The 22148-nt window shown below is 41.3% G+C and overlaps 1 protein-coding gene and 1 long non-coding RNA gene across 2 annotated transcripts in view; one reads left to right on the top strand and one right to left on the bottom strand.

The window, feature by feature from the left end:
- Positions 1–349: 349 nt before the first annotated feature.
- On the bottom strand, positions 350–10536 carry LOC134546230 (uncharacterized). The gene is made up of 3 exons (XR_010079111.1): positions 10233–10536; positions 10020–10096; positions 350–434 (listed from the first exon to the last, which is right to left on the bottom strand). It is a non-coding gene; the product is annotated as an uncharacterized LOC134546230 (long non-coding RNA).
- A 10511-nt stretch (positions 10537–21047) lies between these two features.
- LOC134546231 (protein arginine N-methyltransferase 7) overlaps positions 21048–22148 on the top strand; it is a 138872-nt gene continuing 137771 nt past the window's right edge. The window contains exon 1 of the mRNA XM_063388866.1: positions 21048–21157. The gene's annotated coding sequence lies outside the window, so the exon portion shown is untranslated. The remainder of the gene's footprint in view (positions 21158–22148) is intronic.

Consider the following 22148-nt stretch of genomic DNA (forward strand, 5'->3'; position numbering starts at 1 on the left):
ATATACAGACATTATAACAGAATAAAAGAAAACAGATGGAAGATACAGTTTGAAAACATTTTATGAAAACTTATTTCTTTTTCGTTTTTAGTCTTCTGGTTAAAGTCTAAATCACTGTAGTCATGGGCAAAGAGCAGGAATCCATGTTTAAACTGTAATTAAAAAAAAAAAGAAGGAAAACTTAACAAGTAAATAAATTGCTGTAGTCATTGTTAAAATATGTTAAAATGCAACAGGAAACACTAGTACTCAGCAACTGACTAAAAAAAGATTACTGTATTGCAAGCATACCCTTGGTGGACCAATGATCATTCCAGTCCAATGTGTAAGAGTCATATCATCATCACTTTCCAGGCCCCAGCTGATGGTACCATCGCCAACTCCTTTCTGACCTTGTTCAAGTTCTTCAAGAAGGCGAAAATTTCGAGGTACCACTAAAACAAAAAAAAAAGTTTTTTTAATCCAATAAGAGTTAGAATTTATAAAATATCAAGCATTCACTGAAAAATAAAAATGCATATTTGCAGGAACAAGTTGTACATTAAAGTATTGTATGTAAAAGTATTATTTTAGGCCTACATCACAAGCTAATATTTTAAGCCATTAAAAATACTTTATTTTATAAAAAAAGTTAATGTTCTATAACATTATAAAATTATGGCTGTTTTCTAATGCCTTTTCAAAGGACCATTGAAAAGTATTTCACACATGAAGTCAGCCAATTTTTTTTAACCTTCTGAATAGTTGCAAGGATCATTACAGAATTACAGATGCAGTCATTCAAATTCATGAAAGGAAGAATCACTTGCATCCTTTCATGCTTCTTGTGGCCTCTCAGGGGCTTGTGGCACTCCCTTTAAGTACACATGTGGCGGTAATCGGTAGTTGAACCAGCCACATTTTTTCTATGCATTTATTATTTTGATTTAATTGACTTGAACACATACAAATTAAATATTGCTCTGAAAAAGATCACGAAGAATCTGTAAATGCAAATTAATCACAGCAGAAGAGTTTTTTTTTATACACCTAGTTTCTTGTATCAAAAGAACTTGGACATCCTTTCACGACAAGTTTTTCTATAAACGCAGCCTTAAAATACAAGGATACTTTGGTTAAGGCTGCATTAAAAAAAGACACATCCTTACTATTCATGAACAGCCTGTTAGTGGTACAGGAATATGGATGTTTTAAAACTTCATGTAAAATTTGTAATACCCCAAGTGTCTTAAAGAATAATTAAATAAGTAGGTAAAAAGATTTGGAAACTCTGAATACTGGGGCCCACAATTAATAGCTAAGTATTAAAGTCAACATCAGAGGCGACACTTGGAGTAAACAAAGAAAATTTAGAGACTCCCTACAAATACCTGGGAAAAAAGGGATCGTTATTATAGATTAACTAAATAAAAACTACAGTTACGTCTATAGACTTCCTTATTTTATTAATCATTGTTCTTTCTTTTTTTTTATAGATTAAATATTCCTTTGTAACGTCTGTTTTTCATGGATAAGTGATCTTACTTAAATTCCTCACAATTACACTTATTATATTATATTCTTTGAACTTATTTACTATCGGGCCGGCCCTGAATGTTTAACAAAAATTACAATATTTAAAAACATGAATGAAATCAACATTAGTAACTTTAAAGGTTGTACATATAGTCCTTGCAAAACATAATATAAATTTCTTCTCCTCGAACTGCTTTAACTGTCCGCTGTCTCAACTGGGTTACACTATTTTTGAGTTCGTAAATAAAATAATAGAATTATGCGGGTATCACCCGGGGCTGTAGGTTGACGGTGATCAAGATAGTAGGCCTAAAGATGGTGGATTCTGCTCAGGAACCGATTCCAGAGGTTCTGGCAGAGGAATTTGGTTGCCCAAACTTGGAACCCTGTCTGAAACAGAAGTCCAAATTCCAAAGAATTAGACCTGTTTCCAGACAGTATACTTAAATGGCGCAAAAGGCCAATAGAAGGAAAATTAAAGGGGGAATGACGTCAAGACTTACCAAAACAGGGTGTTGGTCTTGGCGCTCAGGAGAGGGCGTCTCGTCTCCGAAAACCCGAACCACGATGCGCGGTAGACACGGAAGTCATCATGATTAATTAATATATATATATATATATATATATATATATATATATATATATATACACTAAGTTTTTCTACTTTCAACTAAACTACTGACTGGTTGCTCTTAATTTTAGATATGGACTTCATCCCTCTAGTCTGAGAAGACTACATAATATACGATGCGATGTCGATGATTCGCCGAAGATCGCAGATACAAACGGTACCAGTCAGTCAGGAGGCGCGCACAGAAGTAACTTCAGCACGGGGTATCGTCAGTATATCATAAGCGCGGGGTCTCTAGAGAATGGGAGGGGGGTAGGCTCTGAGCCGAAAATTACCGAGCCCACCCGAAGGTGTCCGGCATAAAAAAATTAGATCTTACTGGAGTGACTGCGCGACTGAGACGCTATCTTTTGGTGGCAAGAAGAAGTACTAATAAATCGACTAGTGACCGACGAGTGTGTCAAGCTAGGGGGTAATGGAGTAACCAGAGGTGCCACCTAGTGGCCAGAGACATAAGGGGGAGAAAGGTTGTCGTTACCTCCGCGCGAGCGCGGTAGTGACGGCGCTGCCGACGCCCACAAGTGGCGTTAGTGACCACAGCCATCGCTAGATGTCGTTAAAGTCCAGAATCGTAACTGCGGCTGTCAAGCCTGAGATGGCCTTGAATTCGGTTAACGTCCCCGTGCGGTCGTCGCTCCTAGCTTCACTTCTGAGAAGAAAGGGTGGGTGAGCAGGAGGGGGATGGCTTCAAAAAACGCATGGTCTGTGGGACGCAAGGCCCACCCGATCCTCCTGTCGTGTCTTGCTGCTAGTGAACCTTATGCCGATTCGTGACAGAGTAAGCAGGGCTCAGCACTGCTCCACAAGCTGTTGTAGGTATAATTAGTCATGCAGAGAAATTAAGTTACCGGCCTCCGACGTGCCTATAGGCGGGAGAAATATTAGCCAGAATGCTAGCCTAGCATGAGGCTGGGAAAGAAAATCAGCTCGCCTCTGAGAACAGAGGCTGATGGCCTGCCTGTAAGGAAATAAGATGAGAAAAAATATATATATTTCCAAAAATATTTAAGATTACAAAATTTTAAATAAAACGTGCCTAAATTCCTAATTTATGGCACAAATTATAAATAAACAATATTACTTATTGAAGAGTAAACTTCTAATTAGTATTTTATCTGGTATATCACACACTAGTTTACTTAACATTTTATTAATTTCCAAGTTAGGCACTATTTAGCTGTTCAGAATTCGTTCAAAATGTTTCCTAGTAACTAAAACTACTTTTAACTAGTACTGATAACTCAAAATTATCATAGTGTACAATAAAATATATTTTTTAAACAAATTCTTTACCCTGCATATTCTAATTTACACAATTTTATTCTCTCTATGTAATATATTGTTTAGTATTTATTTTACACATAATAGTTATCTGTTGGTGTTTTGAAAATAAAAAATAAGTTTATTAGAAATGTAGTTTACATTATGTCCTTTACATATTATTTGTTTCAATTAATATACACAAACTACATTCTAAATTAAAACAATAAAAATGTAAAAAATAAATAGTTTAAGCAAATCTGTCACCCTGTTCCATTCCAGAAGTCTGCAAGCTGTCTCATCTCATTCCATTAAGAAACACCAGAAACTATTGAATAACCACAATATAGCCTAGAACCTAGACTCCCAACTGACCAAAAGTGATGCACTGTACCTACCCAAAAATCAAAATTTTCTTTTAAATCATTAGCCAGGACAAAAAAAAAAAACATTTTTTTGAGACCAAGAGCTGATCTTCTATAAAATTTTTGATAATGAAATGTCTTTTTTTTGCCATTCCCTAACTAATTAAAATATCAATACTGATAGGTTTCTTGGGTCGTACAGTGAAAAGCAATTCAGCTAATTTTTTTCTTCAAAACCATCATCTGTAAAAATGTATTTAATATATCCAAATTCTACCTTTTTACTGCCAATATGTTATTAATCTATTTATTTTGATAAAAGATAATATTCTCCTACACAAAACAAATAGTGACATACAGCCATATAAAACAGGAACTAAACTAGATCTCGGAATACCCTCTCACTCCACCAGCCAATATATAACTGTATGGGCATCTGCCAGTAAAATAGTTTACCACTCTAAAAATATAAACAAAGAATTTTTTGCAATAGAGTTGCACAAACTACCACAACATTTTTTCTTCTTCTATTCTTTCAAAGACATTGAAAATTTTATGAAAATAATGAAACATCATAAAGGTTGTATGATGATGACTTAAACCAAAATATAAATTTATCCTAATTATTGAGGTTGTATAGAACATGGTGCACATTAAATTACATAATTGTTTTTTATTCCTTATAGTTTCACTTAATCAAATGATTTCATTGTAAGTAAAACGTAATTTTATACATATTTATTTTATATGTATTATGTGTATGTATATAAATACATATATATTTGACATGTATCATACCCCAGAAATGGGGTTAAATTACATGTAAAATAAAGAAAAAGTCTTTAACTTGGCATTCTATGGTTCATGACATTCTGTATTCCGCACTAATCACGCCACTTCATGCACTATACTGCAAGAATTTTTAATTTGCTCAGATTTTATTGTTACTGTCCATTTTTATTTCAGTATACAGTGTATTTTGCTTTCTAGCGGGTTACATTTCATTTTTCTCACACTTGGCATTCTCCCTAAAACTATGAAAATCGATAATCCTAAAAAATAGTTAATCTGACATGGCCGTGGTCCCAAACTTGCTGGATTAATTATCTTTAACAGTACATACCTGACAAGTAAGAAATGACTGATGCTGGCATTGCTTCTAAATCAAGAGAAGCCATGAATTTCTTTCAATTAGTGAGAAAGTCAACACTTCGGTTATCAATAAAATAAGGAAAACGCTAGGCCTCTATACATAATTTGCTATGTGACCAGAAATTATCTGCGATGAAGAACAAAGAAAATATGTGCCTAATTTTTCTACTGCACCAAAACTTGCAGATGTCATCACTAAATTATGTTATTGGTATTTGTAAATACTGATATGTCTAGCTGGCACTTTTTGCAAACAGTGTCTCAACACACTGAATGGCAGAAACACAACACATCACATTGCGAAAACCGCTTTTTATAGTTAAATTTGAGTTATAAGGCAAATAGAGCTGTGTAATCAAAAAATGGCTGCCTGTCTGTGCAATAATCCATACAGTTAATACACTTATAACTGCAACAGTTAAGAGAAGAAATACATCCACAAAAAGAAAAGAAAAAAGTTTTTAAATTTTTGGTAATACCATCAAGTAAAACTTCCTACTAAAAAAAATTCTTAGTTCTGAAACTCTTTATAGTTCACTGGAACGTTTCTGCAACAGATTCTTGCAATATTGTCAATATTTTACTATATTAGATGAAGATGATTATAATTTTGAGAATTTTGTTTACATCTGTAGAGCATTAACATATGTTCAAGATGGTTAGGTTAAATATTTAATTTGTGACGTTAGTGTTAGGCATGTTGAGGTCATCAAAACAAAGTGAAAAATTGATAAGGTTAAGTCAGCTACATTAAAATTACTTTTAAAAATAATGTGTTTAAAAATAACTTGCTAAAAATTGTGTTTTATATTTTGAATTGATTCTAGACAAATCAGTACTCGAGAATGACCTTGAAGTAGGCGTAAACTGGTAGTTTAGCCAAGAAAAATAAAGCTAATGTTGATGGAAACTGATTTAATTAGCATTTAGCAATAACTATTTGGTGTAATGCTCTCACTAATTTTAATATCAACATTTATTAAGTTTTTAAATGGCTTTGACCACACAGTTTTGCTTAACGTCATCACTGTTTGCGCTACCCAGTATTTGAGGATACTGCGTAAATTTCAAAATGCCCTTTTCTGTAACACTTACAAAAAAAAAACTTTTATTAGAGGAGGAAGGGGGGGACGGGGAGAAGTTGCTCTTGTTGGGGTATAATTTATTGTTTTACTTGTTAGTTTAGATACATTAAAAAGTCTGCAAATTCATTAAAGGCTAGATATGTTATTTTGCCGACATCTGCAATACAGTAAAATCATTTACTTAAAGGTTGGTAAGATACATTTGAAATACACCTATCCCTCACTTAGCATGATTAATGCGTTACTAAAAATGCTCGTGTTATTCGAAATAGTGTTTTCTGAAGCATTAGTTTCCATAAATAGCAAGGCTAATTTATTTAATCTGTTCCAAAATTCTGAAGGAAAATATACTTTACGTAATATAAATGCGTAGAATAACACTCAACAACAAATATTTTACACCATACGTAATCTTTATATACCTCCCATCGTACTTTGTATGACAAACACAACACTGCGTAACGGGAGATATGTGATTATGACTTTATAGTCAGTCGGCTGGCTGACTTAACCCACCCGGGCGTGACCTTCAACTCACGTCACGTACCTTTCTAAACCATCCTTTACTGACAATGAAACCGATATTACTATCCGAATAATTACATTTAAAATTTTCAAAAATTAAAGTGCTTATACACATTATCACCACCTGGTTCACACCAACCCTAACAGGCCAATGATTTTTTTTTTCATTGCAACATTCATTTAACAAACTTTTCCATGTGAATCATCTGTTCATTTCTGTTTCGGTATTTAATGATATATTCCCGTTATTACAAACAACAGCATCAGACATATAAACTTTTGAAAAGAGTCCTAATTTTGTACGATTGTGTGCACAGTTGACTTGCTTAAAACTAAAGTGCGACCAACATAAGTGTGGCCTTCATGACAATCTGCGCGCCGTAATAACTTCTAGTTTTGTCTTAAATACTTGAACACAATGCATCATGCTCTCACTTGGAAACCTGATTCCACTATGATTCCAACTGCAGGTGATTACGCACGTACAGTTACCAGCACATGAATGGGAAGATGTTGCTTTTGTGTGTTGGAATTCCTTGCCACTGGCTAGACTGATTTCACGACCCTATGGCCGGTATTCCACTGTAAAATATTTTATAAAACATCTTTTATAAAATATATTTTCCATCTTTTAATAAAATATTTGATGAGTGCTTATTTTATAAAAGTTCTTGGCTGTCAAGTACACTACATAAAAGATTGTTGTCAAAGAAGTAGTCAGTAATTGCATAGCATTTGATTGTTTGTAGTGTATTAAGTGTTCATTAAACAGTTAAACTTATTAACCACATTGAATTGTTTAAAGAAAACATTACTATGGATGACAGGCCCCCCACATCATTCTGTGGGCCCCGTTGCTAGAGGTCATGATGACCCCCCCCCCCCCCCCCATTTTTTATACTAAAAAGATTTTAAAAAAATTTTGGCTTCTATGTATATTAATTCTTAACCTTAATCACAATTATTTTTGTAATCTTCGTGCTTTGCACTGTACAGCATTTCATTACATTCATACTCAGCAATCAACATTTTTGTCGTTTCCAGACTCCATATGTACTTATTTGAGGGCTTAGTGAACATTTTTAAATTTACTACCATGAATCGATGTAAACAATCAAATTCTTTTATAAAATGTAATGCCAACCTATTACATTTTATAAAATAAATTTTATAAAAGATATAATTTATAAAATATGACCTATTACACTATAAAAGAATCTTGGTCAAAGAAGTTTTATAAAAGATGTTTTATAAAATATTTTACAGTGGAATACCGGCCTATGGCTAGACGACAACGGTACGCACAGCGTCATATGCGCGGATGTAAAAATATTTGGTCCTTTACACTCCATAGCCACAACTTAACTTGCTATAGTTGATGTTTCTACAACAGCCGATAGCGTACTTAGACCTGCGCACGCATTCCCCCCCCCCCCCCCCCCCCCGGCTCATATTCCTAACTGCATGCCACGGCACATCTGTTGTTTACAGAAGTTGAAACATACTTTGTGGCTTCATGCATGACTTTTTTTTTTGACTGCGGAGATTTCGCGCTAACTGAAATTTACAGACATGCTAGTCAAGACTGGGGCAGTAAAATTAACATCGCGGTAAATGAATTCGTGCAATATGAAGACGTGTTAAGTGAGGGATAGGTGTACTGTAAAATAATGTAGACAGTTTGTAAGGTAACCTATATGAATGACACTATTGTAAAAAAAAAAATGTTAAGTTAGGTTAGTTACATTTAAATTACGTAATTAGTAAAAAAACAGTTAAAACACTATTTTAAAACTGCATGAAATATCCTAACAACCTTTTAAAGAATCATTAGAATATGTAAGCTAGAATTTTTTTTAAAATATTTAATTTTGGAATTTTATTCTTTTTTTATGTGCCTCTCTGGTTGACAATTAACCCTTATCACACCTTGGTCAGATGAAAGTAGATTTTACATTCATGTTGCACAGTGCCAAGATGAATAGGTATTATAAAGAGATCTGCATTTTTAACATGCTTTTTATTTTTCATCCCTTAAAAGTGTAGATGAGGCATGCTAACTGAATTATATCTGATTTACAAAAAAAAAGTTAGCTTAATTAAGACTGTTCATTAAATTTGTGACCAATTTTTAAAGTGATAAAATCTGGAGGATAGTACATTTTCTTCCATTTATTTACTTCCTGCCATGATACAGATCATTCTTTGAAGATGTGTTGCGATATTTAAAGAAATTTAGTTTTAACAGTTTATTATGTTAGGTTAAGTACATTACATATAGTGTAAAATAATGTAGACTATTGGATAGGTTGAGTCAGCTATATTAATTAGATTTGATCCTGACTGAACATACCATCCACACTAGTTTACAGTACTTTAAATCTAGCTACGTAATTCACAATTCTAGTGCTTTAAATTTAGCTAGCCTAACCTTAACCAATAAAATGGTAAAATACAGATCTACTTGAATTGTCACAATGATCTTCTTGCAGAATCACAAAAAAGGTTAGGAACCAAAAAGTCAATTTTTTATATTTTCATTTGGATAATTATTCTATATTACATATCCAAGTTTATCCCTTGATTTGTATGGCATAATCCTGTATACATTGATCCTGTGGTACAGGATGCTTGCTGTTTTTATCTAGTATAGTAGCCTACGTCAAAAGAGACTGGTAACAAAAACTAAAATACCATAATACAAACAAATTTTTCAGGTCTTATGGACATTTTTTCTTTAGAATGAATTTTACAACAATAATTCATTCTTTTATCAAAGTTTTTGTTAATTCCAGGATCGTTCAATGTACTACATTAAAGCAGCAAGCAACATGTACCACAGGATCATGCCATCAGGATCAGGGAATAACCTTAAATAGGCTACATGATATGGAACTTTTACCTTTATTTGAATTTTTTTTTTAGTGACGCCCCTAAGGTAACAAAATACTTATTTTTAATGCACCTAACATAACCAAACAACCACATTATTTTTAAGTGTTTTAAATGTAGCTAACCTAATCAACAAGTCTTACGATTTCACAGTATTTATAATGTAGCTAGCGTAAATACCAACTCAGTAGAATAAAATAAAAACAATTGAAGTATCACAACTTTACCTTAGAAGATGATTGGAAAATTTGCCAATAAATAAGAAGATGCATGTTTAAATTTTGTTTCAACATCAAAATTACTCTGCTACAGAATTAATGTAAGAACATTTGTAGGTGAAAATTTGTTTTGCCCTGTGTCCTAATACATATTCAGGAAATGAGGGCAAATGCTAAGGACACCCTTTATACACACAAGTCACCCTAAATCCTGTTTTTATGCATGAATGCACCTATATTTCTTTGAAAGGTGAAAATAATTACATATGTTGTTTCTTTGATGTTTTATTTGCTAAAAATATATTTTGATCATAATATAGTTTCAGGAAACCTTTTTAACGTTAATCGTTTGGGCTCTCATATTAAAAATACTTACAATATTTCGGATTTTATGCATTAACCTTGAATCCCCCAAGTTCTTCAAACAGGAATCAAAATAACATACATACAAACCTAAAATAAAAAAATATAAATACGCATAAATAAAAACGTTTATTTAGTCCTAATGTAACAAAGAATACTAAATAACCTCAAAACAATCGATTTAATACTATTTTCAAACTGTTACAATAGTTGTACAATACTTAACCTGCCATCGCACAATGCTGCGCCCTCCTTCCAACACTACTATTCAATAATCAAATCACAAATCGCTCAAATATTCACTCCCTTGATATTACAATTAATCGTCGTTATGAATTCTTGGTTACTTTAATATCCGGAAATGGCGGGTACGCTTTTACGGACAGCTCTGAGAAAGCACACATCAAAAATGGATTAACTTTAAATAAGCAAAAAGCTTTTAAAATAAATTGTGGACACCATAACTATCTATTCCGCAAGGACAATACGCACACTTTTACAACAGATACTGAATTATTCATCTTATAAAAACTCACCCACACCCCCAGTGGAAGTCGCCATATTTTAAACACTATAATCAGGCAAAGTATTTTGTTTTTAGATTTTACGATGTAAAAATACTTAAAAATTAAATGTGAGTAAAAACACAGCGTATTAATTGTACATAGAAATAGAAAAGGCCTTCGATCTTAATTCTGTAATAAATGTATTTATCTCTAAAAATTAATTTCATACTTTTCAAGATTGCCAACAAAAAAATTCCCACCTATTATCATATTACTAAAATTATAGATTTTTTAAAAAAATATTGTTTAGTGGCCATCATTGTGGAACCAAAAGCCAAAGTGTCAATAAGTCGTACAAACTTGATAATCAAATAGTAATATAATATATGAATGTATATAAATTTATGAAAATAATAACCCTAATAAAAATAAATGTGTACATATAAATATATTTTTTAAATTATGTATGGTCAAGAGCTTTACGACAACGACCAGAAACTCAATCCTAAATCAACACTCTTTACAATATTCTAATTAATTATAACATCTTATTACACTAATGCCTTACACGGGACTTAGGCCGCCCGCGCACTAGGCGACCTGGCCGCGCTGCCAAGTCGCCGCGACCACCGAAAAAACCTTACGTTATATGTGAGAACGCGCAGACAGCCAAGAGGTAGCCGCGACCGGATGTTTGTCCATGATTCAATGGCAGACTGCGCACGTGCAACAGAAACGGCGCGACCAGGGCAGCATAGTCTTTTTTGTGACTGTGTGTGCTGCGTGGTGTATTAGGTAATGTTGAGTGGATTTCATAATGGAACAATGTAAAAAAATTGACACTGAAGTGCTTATAATGTAAATTGAAAAACGCCCAGCCATTTGGAATGTATCGTGCGAGGAATACAGCAACAAAAACTCGAAAAGAAAATTTTGGCAAGACAAAGTGGATTTGTTCGGCGGTGTAGAAATGTCAAATGCTGAAAAAGAAGTACTAGGTAAGCTTATTGTATTAGTGCAACGATTGCCAGGATGAGGCGTGTAACTGGATTATGGCCATATGATATTGCTGTGTTATATTAATTAACTTGTCCCAGGCAGAGGGAAGGAGCGGGAGCGGTCCCCGAACAGGGGTCGCTGCCCAAGAGCAGGGAAGGTCGGGCAGAGGGGAGGAGCGGGAGCGGTCCCCAAGCAGGGGTCGCTGCCCAAGAGCAGGGAGAGGTAGGAAGGAGGAGCGGTCGTCCAGAGAGGTCACTGCCTAAATAATACTGCTCAAGTTTCTCTGTTAACTGTTTTTTTTTCTCTGTTAACAAAGGGGACTCCCACTGAAGGGAGTCACCCACCAAAAAATCCATCATTTAATCAAAAAAAGGGGGGTACAAGGTACAATAAAAGATTGGTACATGGGCACAAGGCCTGCAAGGCTACAAAAGTCTTTATTCAACAAAGCAGAGCTGCCCCGACGAGGTCGTTCTAGATGCTCAGCTACTTCTTGATAGGCGAGTTCTTCATGGCTGCTGGGGGCCCGCAGGGCTCGGACGGCGCTGCGCCGTTGATGGGCCGGCGCGGAACAGCGGAGAGATAATCACCATGACGGCGCCGAGGAGGAGGGGGTTCCCACAGTGCTACCAGTCGATGTGGAGGCCCCAGGGTCATCTGTCTGGTCCACGGCCGCGTCGTCGTCGTCCGGCTGTCCTTCGTAAAGTAAGTGATCGTAACTGAAGAGCGGATGTCGGGGGTGCGGTGCGTCGGGCGGCGGCTCTGCCAGCTGTCGAATGTACGGATTGGCGCTACATCGGCAACGTCGGAGGAAAATGTCGGTCGTCTGACAGAGCAGACGGTGGAGGTGCGGAAGTCCCGTCCTGTCCAATAGAGTCTGGCGGAGCGTGGCACGAGGGAGGCCGAGGAGAAGGCGGGCACCAAGAAAATATGAGCGCGTGACAGGGCGAAGGTTGGAACGAGATGAGTGAACCCAGAACGGCATATATAGATGAAATGTGAGACGACATATGAGCGATATGCGGTGAGGCGAACAGGGAGCGGAACGGTGGAGGACGGTCTGAGTACGGTGGCTAGCTGGGCCAAGATGGCACGGGACTTGGAGCAGATGGATTCCAGGTGCGGAAGAAAAGTGAACGATCGGTCGAGGGTGACCCCAAGATAGCGGAGGGTGGGCGACCAGGGGATGACTATGGTGGAGATGCGGGGGGGTGGTCCTGGTGAGGATGATGACGGGAGAAAATGATAGAGCGTGACTTGGAGTGATTCAAGCCGATGCCGTGCGCAAGGAACTGGGTGTTGAGTGAGGTGAGTCCGCGGGCAAGGCGGCCACCGAGCAGCCGCTCGGAGACGGAAGAGGCGAGGAGACAGGTATCGTCGGCGTACTGCACCAGGTAGGTCCCAGATGGGGGCTGCAAGTCGGAAATGTGGAGGGCGAACAGGAGAGGCGAGAGAATGGCGCCCAGGGGGACGTCGGCGAGAATGGACCAGGGTGCGGAAAGCGTCCCCTCCACTCGAACCCGGAAGGTGCGACCCCCCAGGAACGAGCAGAAGAGACGGACCAGGTGCGGCGGAATACCGATGGCTGAGAGGCGAGAGATGAGTTGGGAATGCGGAACGGAGTCAAATGCACGAGCCAGGTCCAAGAGCACCATGCCCGTGTGTTGCCTCCTGGCGAACCCCTGCACCACCAGGAGCTCCACACGAGCAATGGCGTGGGTGGTGGAATGACGGGGGCGGAAACCGAACTTGTGAGGGGGGAGCAGGTGAAGGGTGTTGACCTGAAGAAGAAGGCGCCGGTGGATGACTCTCTCTGCGATCTTGGAGAGGATGGGGAGAAGAGAGATAGGACGGTAGGAGGAAGGTAAGGAAGCAGGCTTGCCTGGCTTGGGGATGGGCGAGACTATGGCAAGATTCCAAGGAGACGGAAAATGACAGAGTTAATGATGCGAGTGAGAAAAACAGTGGCTTTATGGGGAAGATGGCGTAGAACGGAGGTGGGAAAGAGTCGGAGCCGGGGGCCGAACGGAACTTGAGACGGGAGAGCAGAGAGGTGACTTCAGAAGGTGTGGCAAGCGGGAAGGGCAGGGCATCAGGGAGGAGAGGGAGAGTGACGTGACGGGACAAGGGAGAAGGAGCATCATCATCGTCCGAGGACCCCGACGACAAGGTGGGGTGGGGGGCGGAGGCGAAAGTGGTGGCGAGGTAGGCGGCGACCGCCTCGGATCGCTCCGAAGCCGCCTCCGCCACCCCGACAGGAAGAGTGAGGGGAGGGATAGAGGAGGGGACGGAACGAAGGCGACGGATGTAAGACCACAGAGAGCCAGAGGTAGCGGTGAGGGAGCCGAGGCGCCGCGCCTCCAGTCGGGCCCTCCACTCCGCGATCAACCTGCGGCACCACCCCCGGAGCACCAGGTAAACCCTGCGATGCAGCGGGGAGCGGATCGCCTGCCAGCGACCACGGAAGCGGTTGCGCAAGGAGACGGCGTCACGGAGATACGGTGGGAAAGGGATGATGAGAGGGCGCGGAGGCGTGAGCGGAATGTGAGAAGAAGCAGCCGAAGAGATGGCGTCGGAAAAGTAGAGGACTCGGTTGTCGAGCTGAGCAGGAGTGGCGAAGGGAAGCGTGAGGTCCAGAGCATCGGAGAGTGAATCCTGGAAGCCATACCAGTTGGCGTAGAGGAAGTCGTACCGGGGGAGGTGGGAGTTGGAGTGAGGAAAGAAATGGAGCGAGCCGAGGACAGGCAAGTGGTCGGATGTACCGGTGGTGATGGTGCGAAGGTGAGAAAGGACAGGAAGGGGTGATGAGAGGGCGAGGTCGATGACACTGGGGCGACGATGGTGCTGGGCCGGATAGAAGGTGGGAGTGGGTGGTGCGTGAAGAGAAAGGTGAGTACGCCGGAGGAATTGACGGAGGGAGCTGCCCCGCCGGCTCGTGGCAGCACAGCCCCAAAAAGGATGGGTCGCATTGTAGTCCCCGGTCAGCACGACGTGGTCGTCGAGCCGCCCGAGGGCCACAATGTCGTTGGTAGGGAAGGGGAATTGGGGCGGGAGATAGAGGGAGACCAAAGTCAGGGAGTTCGGAAAACCGTGCAAACGCACGGCGATCGCCTCGGTCGCGGGGGAAGATGGAACGAGGCGACGATGGTGGGACAAGGTAGCGCGGACGAGTAACGCCACCCCTCCGCCCCGACCATCACGATCGGCGCGGTGAACGGCGTACCCTGGAACATGGAGAGGTGTGGGGGGGTCGAGCCAGGTCTCGGCGAGGAACAGGACATCGGGAGAATGCACCCGGAGAAGGTGGAGAAGATCATGGAGTTTGGAGGAAGGGAGAAGGTGTTCCAGATAAGGATACTAAGGGGCGGGGCGGGATTCATCGAAGAAATTTAGGAGGGCTTGGAGGAGCACCTCAAATTTCTCCGATGGGGTCTGGGCATGGGAAAGCGCCGTCAGGACCTGGCGGATGAGTGGCAGGTAGTGGCGGATGAGCGTGATGAGTTCCCTCAGCATGGATGTCAGTGAAGTAACGTCTGAGTCGGCGTCGGCGGGGCGAGTGGAAGTGGAGGACGTGGTGGGAGGCCACAGCGAAGAAGATGAGGTGAGGTGAGCATGAGGTGGTGCCTGGGAAGAGGAGGAAGGTGGGTCGCGGCCCTGCCAAGCAGGAGTCTGCAGAGCCGGGAAAGTCCGAACGTCAGAAGGGAGCGGAGAAGACGGGAGTGGAGCGTCTGATGTCATCGTCGGGACAGCAGGTCGCGGCGGGTGTCGTCGGATGTACGCCTGTATGACACGGCAGTCCGTCGAGGTAGCAAAGTGCGGCCCGTCGCAATTGACACACTTTTTAGTCGTGGAAATGCAGTCTCGCGACCAGTGGTGCCCAGCGCATCTAAAACACCTGGGGTCCCGCTCGCAGCGTGTCGACAGATGTCCGGTGGACTGGCACCGATAGCACTGGGGCACCCTCCCAGAGCCCCGGTAGCACTCTACAGACACCACCCAGCAGCCGAGCATCTTCAGTTTGAGGAACTGCGTCGCCTCCCCTAGTCCGTTGGTGCAGACGATGAAGGGCCGGGTCATCGAGTCTGCGGAGGTGCGGAGCGGCACGACGGTGCCCACTGGGAGGCCGAGGTCCAGGAGAGCCTCCTTGACCTCGTCCGCGGTGGTGGAGGAGGGCAGCCGCTTGACCACTACACGGTCGGTGCGTTCGTCGGGACGCAGGTAGGTGTAGGGCTGGTAACCATGTTTCTTGAGGTGGTCGAAGAGGAACTGATGGTCGTGAGGATTAGCGGTGTAGAAAGACGTACCGTCGTTACTGGAGGTGGCGGTGAGTGGACCGGTGAGCAAGGACTGCAGGTGTTTGACGTGGAAGAAAGGTTGAGCGGTCGGCGAGGAGTGAATGCCAATGGGTGGCATGCGAGGCGGCTTAGGTGCAGACAGAGCAGAGGCGGCAGGCCGCTGAGACGTGGAGGGCTGAGGTTGCGGAGGGGAGACAGACGTAGAAGGTTGAGGCTGGGACGGCGTGGCAATAGTCTTATGTCTCTTCGGGTGTTGGGTACGACGAGGCTTGGCGGTGAGAGGAGGAGCAGATGAGGCAGCAGCGTCGTGGTCAGAGTCCGGCAAGGAGGATAAGGAGCTGTAGCGGTTGTCCACTGGGACAGCGTCGTCCGAAGAAAGCACGTCGCGGAGAGGCCTCTTGGTGGTCTTCCTAGGCTTCACGAAGCCAAAGTCATCGTCCGAAGTAGCTGGAGCGGCGGTGTCCATGTGGTCCAAAGGCGTATCAACGACGAGAACGGGCAAGGAGGGAGCAGCGGTCACCATGGGCGAGGTTATAGAGGCAGTGGTGGTTGTAGTGGTGTAGATGGACAGAGTAGGAGTCGAGGTAGCAGTCGGAATGGAGGACAGGTCGATGCCGGCGAGGTGTTTGGAGTCGCTGACCTTGATGTTGGCGCTCTGGGGGCGAACCCCCACCGGTGCCAAGGGTGAAGGCAGTGCCCCCCCCCCCCCCCCCAGACACGGAAGAGGTCACCACACCAGGCGTGGTCGGCGTCGTCGTAGATGGTTGCGAAGATGCAGTCGCTTTCGCCTGTCGTCCATAAGCTTTCGTCGGCGTTGGTCGGTCGGTTAACATGGTGGCTTCGGCCGAAGGCCTCGGACCGAGATCGCCTCCGCCCAGGTTCGGCATCGTCGGGTGGGGATCCCCTTTGTCGGCTATCTAGGGGCGGGTGGCGAACTAACTTTCCTCCCCATAGATTATATAGGATGGGTGGCGCACTTGGGGCTTGTGCTATCATACCAGCCGAGGCCAAACTGGTGGACATAACATTATGTTAGTTTATGTTTGTAGGGTTAGGAGTAGGAAATTGAAAACAATTAGTATCTCTTGGAAAATGCTATACTGTAGCATACACTGATTATATTGCTCAGTATTAACTATTATGGAGTGTACACATGTGTATTAATATTACACATACATAGCCTACAAGTCAATACGACACATGTTATATAGGACACTGCCATGCAGGAATAAATGCATTTCAATAGAACTTTAAATATATTTGTCCTGCCAGTGAAGTCGTCCTTCGTTTTCAAAGTACTCGGCAAAAATGTCCCTGTACTGAGATGACGACTGATTTCCACGCCCCACAGCGCCAACTGACACAGCATACACACCTTCTTGAGGACCTTCCAATGTACCTATCTTCAAATCTATAACCATCTCTAACGCGTACGTAATTGTGAAGAACGTAGCACATCTTGATGATTTGTATGGCAAATTGTCTTTTCACATTCAGCGGCCGATGTAAAATATGCCACTTGTTGGCCATGATGCCGAAAAAGCACTCAATGAAACGTCTGGCTCTGGTGAGTGTGTAATTAAAAATCCTCATTCTAGAACTCAAGGACTTGCCGCCATAAGGGCGCATAAGGTGCTCTGATAACTGAAAAGCTTCATCACCTACGAACACACATGGCATGGGCTCGTCTCTCATTTCAGAAATGGTACAGTTGGATGGGAGTTTCAAATCGTTATTCATCATAGCTTTGTGAAACTTAGAGTCTTTGAAGATAGTGGAGTTGCTTTCCTTACCATCTTCACCAATGTTTATAGCTACAAAACTATAATTTGCATCACACACAGCCAACAAAATTATAGAAAAGTAGTGCTTGTAATTGTAGTTGACTGAACTAGAACGGTGTGGTTTAATTACTCTAATATGTTTACAATCAACTGCTCCCACACAGTTAGGGAAGTCTGCACGGACTTTGAATCCATTTGAAATTTCCAGCCATTTCTCTTGGGTGGGCTGTGGTAGGCAGTCTTTTTATAGAATGTCAAATATGACAGTACAAACTTGAAGGATAATTTCCCTGGAAGTAGTATAACCAAGTCTGTAGGCATATTGAAAGTCGATGAGGTTACAACCTGTAGTAAGGTACCTGCAACAAAAGGTCAAACGTGTTTCCTTCATACATTGTAATGCCATTTGTGACAATTAATTATGCCTATATGTAAAACACAATCTTTTTACTGTTGGCAAGAATGTTTACAATATGTATCGGGGCTGCGGTTTAGCAGTACTAGAGCGCTCATATCCTCTGTTTCAGGTGCATCTATTCAAAAGAAATGGAAGCATAATCGGGATAGTTACAGCAGGGAGATGAGGCGGCAGAAGGACATGAAAAGTGGATAAAGTACACATTGTTACAGCCCATATGTATACACTAGACAACTATCCTTCTTAAGTGTATGCACCTCTCAGGTTAATACAACCGGCACAAAAACACAAGAGACCGTCGATTCCGTTGTTAATAACTCTGATGAAGGTATGGAAGGACCATATAACACTAATACGTCTGGAAGAAAGAAAGTGGCTGGTAAAAATAAGAAAGAGGACGCGGATGCAGAGTTAGCATGCGTACTGAAAGCGTCCTTGCAGAGACGGGATGACAAAGAACATATTTCTGATAATGATGCTGATAGGCAGTTTCTTCTGTCTTTGTTGCCACACATGAGGAAGGTTCCAGAATATCGGAAACTGGCCACTCAAGTGAAGATACTGGACATAATCAATAGGAATGTGAGTTATGCCCCAGGAAACATTGCTGCTTGCCCCTCCCGTCCAACGCCATCTCACATGTCGCAGCACTATGTCCCCCCACAGCCTGCATTTGGATCGCCAATAGCAGTTCCTGTCAATCAACAAATAAACTATGTCGCATACCCAACAACTTCATGGCAAGCAGTGAGCAATAGTAATCAACAGCCTCCCGAGGAACAACGTCACCGGCCGCGCAGTGCAATGTCATTTGAGTCGAGCGATGTGCTGGACTCTCCTCAATCGGATGGACTTACTCTTTTTATGTAACAATGTATTACACTGCAGTTTTTTATGTGCTGTAAATAATATATATATTAAATTATAAATACACATACATAAACGCACTCCAAACCAACTGTTTATTAAATACATTAATTGTTTTCTACAGTATCTATGTGCAGGTATATTTTAAGTGTAACTGCAGTTCCTACGTTTACTTTAAAATAAAATTCGAGTGTACTTCTGCATATTTCATTCATTTATTTAACAAAATACTACATTTCACCACCTTTTAACACTATATGCAATTCAAGTAATATGCACATCACAATTTATGTTTATCTTTAATGACCTTGTACTCACCGCAACGTCACAATCAGTTTCATCTCCGGGCATATGGATTTCCTCATTGCTGTATCACAGCCTTTCAGGTTGTCTAGTACTGCTAGTAGAAGTTCATCATAAGACTCTACGGACATCCTTGTGTAGTTGAAAAACTTCTCTTTATGTTGTCTCAGTTCATTATAAAATATTGCGAACATGCCCTTTACATCGCACGTTTGTAGCAAAGGATTTACCTATAATTTCTTTTTCCTACAATTTTTACGCTTCCTCATTACCATTAGGTACCACACAGCTGCTACTTGCTTCGCGTTCATTGTAAAATTTTGGACAACCTGGTCGCACAGCCAGGTCGCGGACAAGTCGCCTATATTTTCTGGCCGCGCGGCCAATGGTCGCACGGCCAGGTCGTCTAGTGCGCGGGCGGCCTTAAACGTATTATTTCGCACCGTAAAACCTGTGTGCATCCAACTATTCTACAGAGATCAGCAGTCGTGCTGATAATTTGTACTTTTTGCATCTCTTGCACCATAAAAGTAGTGTATGGATACAGAAAATATGTCAATTTGGGTGTTATAAAATAGGCAAGAGCTGTATCCGAATAGTGGACTAATTTATTGACTTGTCCCAGGCAGAGTGGAGGTGCGGGAGCGGTCCCCGAACAGGGGTCGCTGCCCAAGAGCAGGGGGAGATCGGGCAGAGGTGAAGAGCGGGAGCGGTCCCCAAGTTGGGGTCGCTGCCCAAGAGCAGGGAGAGATCAGGTAGAGGGGGGGGGGGGGGAAGAAAGCAGGAGCAGTCCCCGAGATAGGGTCGCTGCACAAGAGCAGGGGGGGGGGGGGGAAGTGAGTGGGAGCGGTCCCCGAGTAGAGGTCGCTGCCGAATCAATACTGCTCAAGTATTCTGTCACTTTTATTTGCCCAGAAATCCTGGGAAGAGCTTTCTGCCTGGCTTAGCTCAGCCAGAGTAAATATACAAAGTATGTACATATTCATCAGGGAGGGCACATCTGTACCCTTCCTGTGCATACATATTCGAATTACAATACTATTTACATTCACTTTTATAATTTAAAGGCTTCTTGATACAACACTAAATATTTACATATTCGTCCTGAATTAGGCTGGGCAGGTAGACCAAGTTCCCTTAATTTACATTCCCCTTTGTCTGCCATCTAGGGGCGGGTGGCGAACTAACTTTCCTCCCCATAGATTGTGTAGGAGGGGTGGCGCACTTGGGGCTTGTGCTATCATACCAGCCGAGGCCAAACTAGTGGACATGGCAGGATCCCTTAGCTAAGGGATCCATAGATAGTGCATCGTAATGGACGCGGCCATCTTTGAGTTGTATCCGAATTCTCACAAGGGATGTCGATGCATCCTCTCATGCATCCACTAATTCGAGATTTTTAGGGATGCGACTCTCGCATCCACTGATACGTCCATACATCCCTTAGCTTTGTTATTGTGAACATAACCTTTAAAGAGCGAACGTGTGATACGAGATAATTAATCCAAATGGATTTTGAACTAGAAGATAAATACGTGAAATGTAACTATGGTATTTATAAATACTTATACCATTAGTATATGTTTACATAATTCACATAAACAGTAAAATAATTTGAATTGTAGGAAAAAAAGTCGCCGATTCAAATTTTCTTCCATATTACAATTCCCAACGATAATAAAAACCATCCGAAATTTTATATACAATTTTGAATGTTCATTTACGTTTTACTGGCCCACCTTAGATGTCATGAATATAAAATGCCAATCCACATTAGTATAATGACAAACCAAAAGGTAGTGCTAGATGCAAAAAAATGCGGATATCGTACATCCTTTAGAATGAATCCTTTAAACTGTGGGTGCATTTGTTTAGGGATGTAGGGACACAGAATAAACAAATGGTAATTGTTTATTCTGTGGTAGGGACGTGAACTTAAAGGATACATCCCTAGGTATTCGGATACAGCCAAAGTATAGGTGAGTATTATAAATAAATATTCATTAAAGTGCTTATCAAACCATCGAAATTTTCGTCCTCAACTATGAATAGGCCTACTGCCCCCCCCCCCCCCCCCCCCCCAAAAAAAAAATTTTAGCAGTAATATTTAACCATATTATATGGTTTTAACTATCCATAATATAAAGTTATGCCGATAAAATCAAACCTGGTCACTCTCAAAGTATATTATTGAACAGGGCTAGATCTAACTTTTCAATTTTCAACTAATTTTTAAACAAAAATTATTAATCCTTGTGCTGGATATGAAGTCATAATTTGTTATGGAGTTTGTGCATTTCTTAAACTATAAAAATATCTTAAATTTAAATTATATGAATTCTTTTTGCATAAACATTCTGCAATATTTATAAATTAAAAATAAATCGAAAATTAATTACTTTTCTTAATAAATTCATACTGACATTATTTTTTTTATCTTTATGATCGCTTTGACTAAATTCAGCAATCCACTGTAATTGGGGGCCCGGTGGTAAAGATTTTACTCTACTTTTCTTGCAATCTTCTAAACTGAGCCACTCTTGCCAACCCACACTCCTCATCCAACACATTTCATTTCCTTATCGTTTTCACTAGTATCAAGTTGTTTTCACTGCCCTATTTCTTTCTCTCCCCAACAATCTTGCTCGATTTCTCCCTTATACTTCTAGGCTTTCTCTCACAAATATTTTCCCCAGTTCTCCCTAACCTTCCACCACACCTAACATTTAATATACCGGTACTCTAACTAGCCTATCCACCCACCTTATTTTAGGCTCTCCCATCACATTTCCTTTATCAGAGCCTTGGCGAAAATAAAATACTCTCCCTTTTCATTTCTATAATTCGAAATCACTTTCCCTTAACCCAACTAGCTGCTCGCCTCTGGACCTCCTCCAGTTCCATCGCCAGTACTTATGTATTTGGGTCCCATACTGTTGCAGCATACTCTAGCTAGTATGGGGCACACCA

Source organism: Bacillus rossius, chromosome 1, assembly GCF_032445375.1.
Source record: "Bacillus rossius redtenbacheri isolate Brsri chromosome 1, Brsri_v3, whole genome shotgun sequence".
Taxonomy (NCBI): domain Eukaryota; kingdom Metazoa; phylum Arthropoda; class Insecta; order Phasmatodea; family Bacillidae; genus Bacillus; species Bacillus rossius.